The 6,997-nt window shown below is 38.0% G+C and overlaps 1 long non-coding RNA gene across 4 annotated transcripts in view; it reads right to left on the reverse strand.

The window, feature by feature from the left end:
* Positions 1-6,997, reverse strand: part of LOC116079267 — a 103,480-nt gene that overhangs the window by 36,988 nt on the left and 59,495 nt on the right. Inside the window, exon 1 of one of the 4 annotated variants that reach the window (XR_004113851.1) lies at positions 3,140-3,214. The exons of the other annotated variants lie outside the window; for them this stretch is intronic. This is a non-coding gene — a long non-coding RNA (uncharacterized LOC116079267). Of the gene's footprint in view, positions 1-3,139; positions 3,215-6,997 lie in introns of those variants that run through there. 4 annotated transcript variants of the gene reach the window in all.

The following is a 6,997-nucleotide window of genomic DNA, read 5'->3' on the forward strand; positions in this document are numbered from 1 at the left end:
GAGAGAGAGATGGAGAGAGAGAAGACAGAGGAGGAGATGGAAGGAAAGCAGAGCAAGAGTTCAGATGGGGCTGTGAGGACTGGGGAAGGGTGCTATTGGCGTGTAAAGTGAATAAATAAATTAATAATGAAAAAAATGAGTCAGAACCTTAACTATCATTCAGTGAAGGGCAGTATGAAGTGATATGAGTCAAAATATATATGATTTCATTTTTACTCTGAATCATTTATACTAATTCCATTTCCAAATCTGAAAGTCATTCTTCCAATTTCCAATACCTGCCATTTTTTTCAGAACCACAGGATGTTTTTGCAGGAACACACAATGTGGTCATATGTACATCAACTTAAATCAAGAAGTCTCAATGAAGAGTATTTACTTAAGTTGTTATTTTGTTAAAAAGGCTTCGTAATTTTAACTGAGAACTACAAAGAGATGTAACAATAAACCACTGTATAGCTAATGACATTTCACACCATCTATAAAGTCTAAGAGGAATCTTTGTGGATGATTGCTAAATTTCAAAAGGTAATTTGAAGCAGTTTGGAGCTTGAAAAATGAGAACATGGACTGGCTCTTTGCACAGACAGTAACATAATTTTGTGCTCAGTGATGCTATATCAGCTACATTTTGAAATGTTCAACTAATAGTCAATTTATTTCCACTGTACCCAAAATTCCCATCATATGAAAATACAGTTTTTATACAGTGTAAAGCAAGAGAAACTACCTATGTCCATGTTGAATTAGATAAGCTTAGGTATACCCAATAATTTTTACATCCAAATATTTTTACAATTTCATGATGAAAACATAGTGACATATCTCAAATGAAGAATAACAGTATTGTTTTCATGAGTTCATAATCAGCTATGAAACATGAAAAGTAATATATAAAATAACAATATGGCATACGGTATTACTGAAGTGAGCAGGAAGATTAGTGGTTAAACTGCTTCTGCCACAGTTGGAGGATGCACATTCAATCTCTAGAACTCACCTGAAATACATAACTAATGTGTTGTTATGTAATCATTTTCTTAATTAATTAGTTATTTTTTACACTCTATATTTTATCCCCCCATCCACCCTCAGACTGTTCCACATCCAATACCCCCTCCCTACCCCCAGCACCCCCTAACCTCTAAACTCCCTGGGGCCTCCAGTCTTTTGAGGGTTAGGTGCATCATCTCTGAATGAACACAGACCTGGCAGTCCTCTACTGTATATGTGTTGGGGTCCTCATATCAGCTGGTGTATGCTGCCTGTTTGGTGGTCAAGTGTTTGATAGATCTCCACAGTCCAGACTAATTGAGACTGTTAATCCTCCTACAAAATTACCCTCCCAGTCGACAGAAGCACTGACCTCTGTCGTTGAATGAGGGAAAGCTGAAAGAAGCTGAGAAGAAGGGAAATCCTGTCATGTAATCTTTTAAAACTTATGTTTTATTCTTTTGATAATAATGTAATAACATCATTTTCTTCTTTCAGTTTGTCCCACCACAATAACCTTCCTTGCTCACTTTTATACTCATGGCCTTTTTTGAATAATTGTTGATATATATATATATGTATATATATACATATATATGTCATATATATGTGTGTGTGTATGTGTGTACATACATGTAAATATATATTTGTGTACATATATGTACATATATTTTATGCATATATTCATATATATTTAGACATATATATGTATATCTTATTACATAAAGGTAATCTGCGTAGTGCTACCTGTACTGTGTTATCAGAATTGACCATTTGTTACAGAAAACCACATCAAAATGAAATGCAGATTTTGGAGTCCAGTTCTTACTAAGATGTTTACAATTTAATGCTTGTACATAAGGTTCTCAGACCATTTAGAAAACAAATAAGCATAATTGTAAGAGCCAGAGAAAAGGCTAATTGGTTTTGAGGTTGTCTTGTGGGAATGTCAGATGCAATGCCCATAAAGCCTTGCCAATATGACTGCCTAAACTGTGACCAGAATAGGAATAACAATAGACATGCTACTACTTTCAACTTTGGTCAGAGCATTGGATAGTCAGACACAAGAAGTTACTTGGGATCATTGAACAGCAAACCTAGCATAATTCAAGTTACAGGCAACTGAGAGACCATGTCTCCCCAAAAATAATATAAATTTTATCTAAGGAAGACAAATTGAGATTGGCCCATGTATAAATCAGCACAGTTGATGAAAAATACATCGAAACCTACACAAAAAATATATGTACAGAAACTAAAGAAATTAAGATATTAGCAATTTAAAATTATAGGCATTTATTTATGAATCCTCCAATTTACTGAAGCTTTTAGTAATACAGCTTGTGAAGGTTATTTAACTACAAAGCTTACATAGAGTCTGAGAATATGAAAAGTTAGCATTGCATAAATTTAAACAAATAGGAACATAAGTGGTATGGAATAGTCCTATGATTAAATCTTTGCCTGCCATGCCACAATTTACATGTATAAACAATACCAACATGAAAGCTAGGAAAACTAATATTAAGATTTTAGAGACTGCTGGATATCACTACACAAGGGGAAATCACATAATGTTCATCTTATATGAGCATTGTACAAAACTCCCCATGACAGCGGCACCTGCCCTTAAGCCCATATTCCCAATTTCAAGGTAGAAAGCATCCTCTGCAGTTAGAACATGGTACTGCTCCAGACATATATGTAAATCTCTATGCAAACATGTTTTTATTAAAGAAGCTGGTTTAGATTCTAGACTTCTTTTCCAAAATTGGATGACTATAATTTCATTTTAATATTTATCAAGCACGTGAAGCTTTTCTCCCAACATTTATTATTGTCATATTTAGATTTTTCAGTATGATTCATGTAAAATATGGAAAATGGAACAGAAATTACATAATTACTATGATCCCTAAGAAGCTTTGAAGTCAGATCCACTATATTTGAAAATTGACCAATAGTCAGCATCAGACAAGATTTTATCTCACAATGTTTAAAACATCATGCATTAGCACCTAGCTAGGGACCCTCTTCTCTTTAGCAAAACTGATTATAGCACAAAAGTTTTCTTCATCCTTATTTGAAATTTGTCTGCTTGTGTTTCCATCCCAGAATCCCTTCTCCAGACATGAGCACTTACCAGATCTCTCTTATTTTTCTCTACTTAAGAGATTCAGCCCTTGGTCCTACAGAAGCTTGATGTCCCAGCATAGAGGGATGCTAGAGTGGTGAGGCAGGAGTGGGTGAGTGGGTGGAGGAGCACCCTCATAGAGGTAAAGGAGAGGAGGTAGGATGGAGGGTTTGTAGAGGGGAAAGGAGAATGAAGAAATCATTTGAAATGTAAACAAATAAAATGATTAATAAAAAAGAGAGAGAAGCTCAGTACAAATCGCATACTTCACTCTTTTCCTCAACAGAACTTTCAGCGCAATGTGCAGCTCCTGTCATGACTATCAGCACTGTAAGAGAGAGAGAGAGAAACCCTAATAAAAGTTCATACAGCTTTACGACTTCATCTCCCTCAGAATGGGAATCTGTCTCAAGACAGACAAAGTCTTTGGAGAGCCTCTTGGGATTCCATGATCACTGTAGGCTTGCACAAAGAGACAGTTCAGGGAACAGCAGGCATTGATGTGTTAGTCTTACAAAGAAACTTGCATGTCTCTTTGGACAATAATGTTTTCTGGGTTCATCTGTACAATGTAAACAATTAATTTTCAAAAATCATGACTCTTTCCCTTTAGAGTACTAAGAAAAAACAAAGAAGAGTCAGGCAGAAGTTAAGGGATAGCTAATAAAATATCAGTAAGACGAAAACATGACATCAAATCTGCACTAGAAACTATTACCCTCTTTGTACAACAGGTTGCAAATGAACTAGAATTGGAGGTACTTAAAGTTACTAGGAAATAGACAAATGTCATCCCAGCTGACAAGAAGCATGAACATAGTCCTATTGTTATAAAATTATATGCATATATATATATATATATGTACACACACTCCACAAAATAAGTCACCAGTATTCATTAAATGTCACATAACCCACTACTTCTTTCCTAATTTAAAATAATGGAATAAATACCTGAGAAAACTACAGTTTTTTATTAGGAAAATCGTGAGCATTCATTGTTCAGAAATTAGTGAATAGAATTAAAATCTAAAATATTACGACTCACCCTCTATCTTCTAAATATTATAATGTTGAAAGGCTAAAGCTAATAGAGAATTGGTGAGCTAGATTCTGAAGAAGGATTACTTGTCATCCTTTCTGCCTTCAGCTACCATATTTCCCAGAGATTCAATGATTCACTAGAATAATTTGGAAAGAGAAAATTATAATTAACATTTGTACTGGCTGGTTTTGTGTGTCAACTTGACACAGTATGGAGCTATCACAGAGAAGGGAGCTTCAGTTTGGGGAAGTGCTTCCATGAGATCCAGCTGTGGGGCATTTTCTTCATTAATGATCAAGGGGGTAAAGGCCCCATGTGGGTGATGCCATCCCTGGGCTTCTGGAAGTCTTGGGTTCTATAAGAGAGCAGGCTGAGCAAGCCAGGAGAGGCAAGTCAGTAAGGAACATCATTCCATGGCCTCTGCATCAGCTCCTGCTTTCTGACCTGCTTGAGTTCCCGTCCTGACTTCCTTTGTGATAACAGCAATGTGGAAGTAAGCCAAATAAATGCTTTCCTCTGCAACTTGCTTCTTGGACATGATGTTTGTGCAGGAATAGAAACATTGACTAAGAGAAATTGGTACCAGCATAGTGGGGTATTCCTGTGACAACCTGACCATGTTTTGGGGAGGCTTGTGGAAGGACTTTGGAACTTTGAGCTAGAAAAGCCACTGATTGTTAAGAACTGTGGGATATTCTGTAGGAGCTTGGAAGATCATGTTGAGAACAGTGCAGAAGATGGAGACCTGGCTTGTGAAATTTTAGAGGGAAGATTAAAGACTCTTATCAAGGCCATGTTGTTTTGATTGTGAAGATTCTGTGGTTCTGGTTGGCTGTGGCTGAAGTATCAACTGTGATTAACAAGATACCAGAACTACTAAAGTGAAAACTTTGCATTGCTGGGACTATTGATACTGGTTAGCTGGAGCTAAGAAATTAGCGGTGATTAAGAAGATACCAGCATCATTGAGGTGACATCTTCTGGGAAGTGTTTTCTGAGAGCACAAAGAGGCTGTGTTCCGGAGATAGCCAAGGTTGTACCTTGTGCTGCAGCAGGACTTGGTAATGTATAAGAGTCACCCAGGTGATACTGGTTTTGACAGCACGAAGGGGTCATGAAGAGCAGATGAGGCTCTGCCCAGTGAGAGGCCATGGAAGGCCATAAGTGAAGGTGCAGCCTCAGTTTGCAATTGATGGCCCAGGACTGAAGGTGTCATGCAAAGAAGTTGAGGCTTGGCATCATGAAGACAGTCTATGAGAGGCTATTGGTAAAGCCTAGTTACAGCAGTGTTTTGGGAATGCCAGTACCATGCAATGACCACCAAGGACAGCAGCAGCAGTGGAGTACAGGCATCTGGAGCCCAGAAGATCATGAGTTGGATCCCAGACATTGGTTTTGCTTTTGATTGTGACTGTGCCTTGATATTTTTCCCTCTTGAAGAAAGAACTTATTTTAGTGGAGCCCACAGTTAAGAGACTTTGAATTTTAAAAGATATTGGACATTTTAAATTGGTTGAACTTTTAATATGTAGAGACTGTAAGACTTTAGATCTTGAGGATGAATAAGAAAATAAGGATTGAGGCTTAATAGTGATGGGTTTATGTGTCAAGTTGACAAGGGGTCAGTTGTACTGGCTGGTTTTGTATGTCAACTTGACACAGGCTGGAGTTATCACAGAGAAGCGAGCTTCAGTTGAGGAAGTGCTTCCATGAGATCCAGCTGTTGGGCATTTTCTCAATTAGTGATCAAGGCAGTAGGGCCCCTTGTGGATGGTGCCATCCCTGGGCTGGAAGTTTTGGGTTCTATAAGAGAGCAGGCTGAGCAAGCCAGGGGAGGCAATCCAGTAAGGAACATCACTCCATGGCCTTTGCATAATCTCCTGCTTCCTGACCTGCTTGAGTTCCAGTCCTGACTTCCTTTGTGATAACAGCAGTGTGGAAGTAAACTAAATAAACCCTTTCCTCCCCAACTTGCTCCAGCTGTGGCGGGACAGCCACTAGACAAAAGTTGCCTCTTCATCTACAGATGACACTATCCAAAAAGGACACACAGGTCTAGAACAGCTTATATCTGCCAAGACAGAGTAGGCGAGTCCTTCCTGTTTTTCTTGTCTGTCGGACAATCATGGGCCAGAAGGCTGAAGATTGATGCTCCAACGTTTTAAAGTAAAGACTGTCCAGGTGTCCAGCTGTCTCTATTATATTTCTAGAAGCTGTGTTAAGCTTCCCCATATGTTCTGTATTATTCAGTCATTCCTGGATTTCTGGTAGAGTTGAAAGACTACGAGTTAAAAGAGATGCAAGATAAGTCGTTAAGAAAACTAGTGCAGGTAGCTAAAGAAGCTTGTGAGCCAGTAAGGTAGTGCCTGACAATAAAAAAGAGAGTTAAGAGTTCCCCAGACAGTTATGTTTAAACTGCTTAGAGACTGCAGTGACAGCTACAAGAACATCCGTTCTGGTTTACAACATAAGGCGTATAGAGAACTAAGAGAAGCCATTGTCTCAGATACAGAAAGAATAGAAAAACTTTGGCTGACCTACAAGAATCACTCACCTCCCTCTCAGAAATGGTACTCCAAAATAGAAGAAGATAAAATCTGTCATTCCTAAAAGAAAGGGGCCTATGTGCTACATTGAAAGAAGAGTGTTGATTTTTACATAGGTCACTCAAGAAGAGTCAAAGATAATTTAGCCAAAATAAGACAAGGTTTAGAACAAAAGAAATGAGAAAGAGCTCAAGGCAAGAATTGGTTTGACGGCAACCAACAAATTGGGAAAAGATCTTTACCAACCCTATATCTGATAGAGGGCTAATATCCAAT

This window comes from Mastomys coucha, unplaced genomic scaffold, assembly GCF_008632895.1.
Source record: "Mastomys coucha isolate ucsf_1 unplaced genomic scaffold, UCSF_Mcou_1 pScaffold5, whole genome shotgun sequence".
Classification (NCBI taxonomy): domain Eukaryota; kingdom Metazoa; phylum Chordata; class Mammalia; order Rodentia; family Muridae; genus Mastomys; species Mastomys coucha.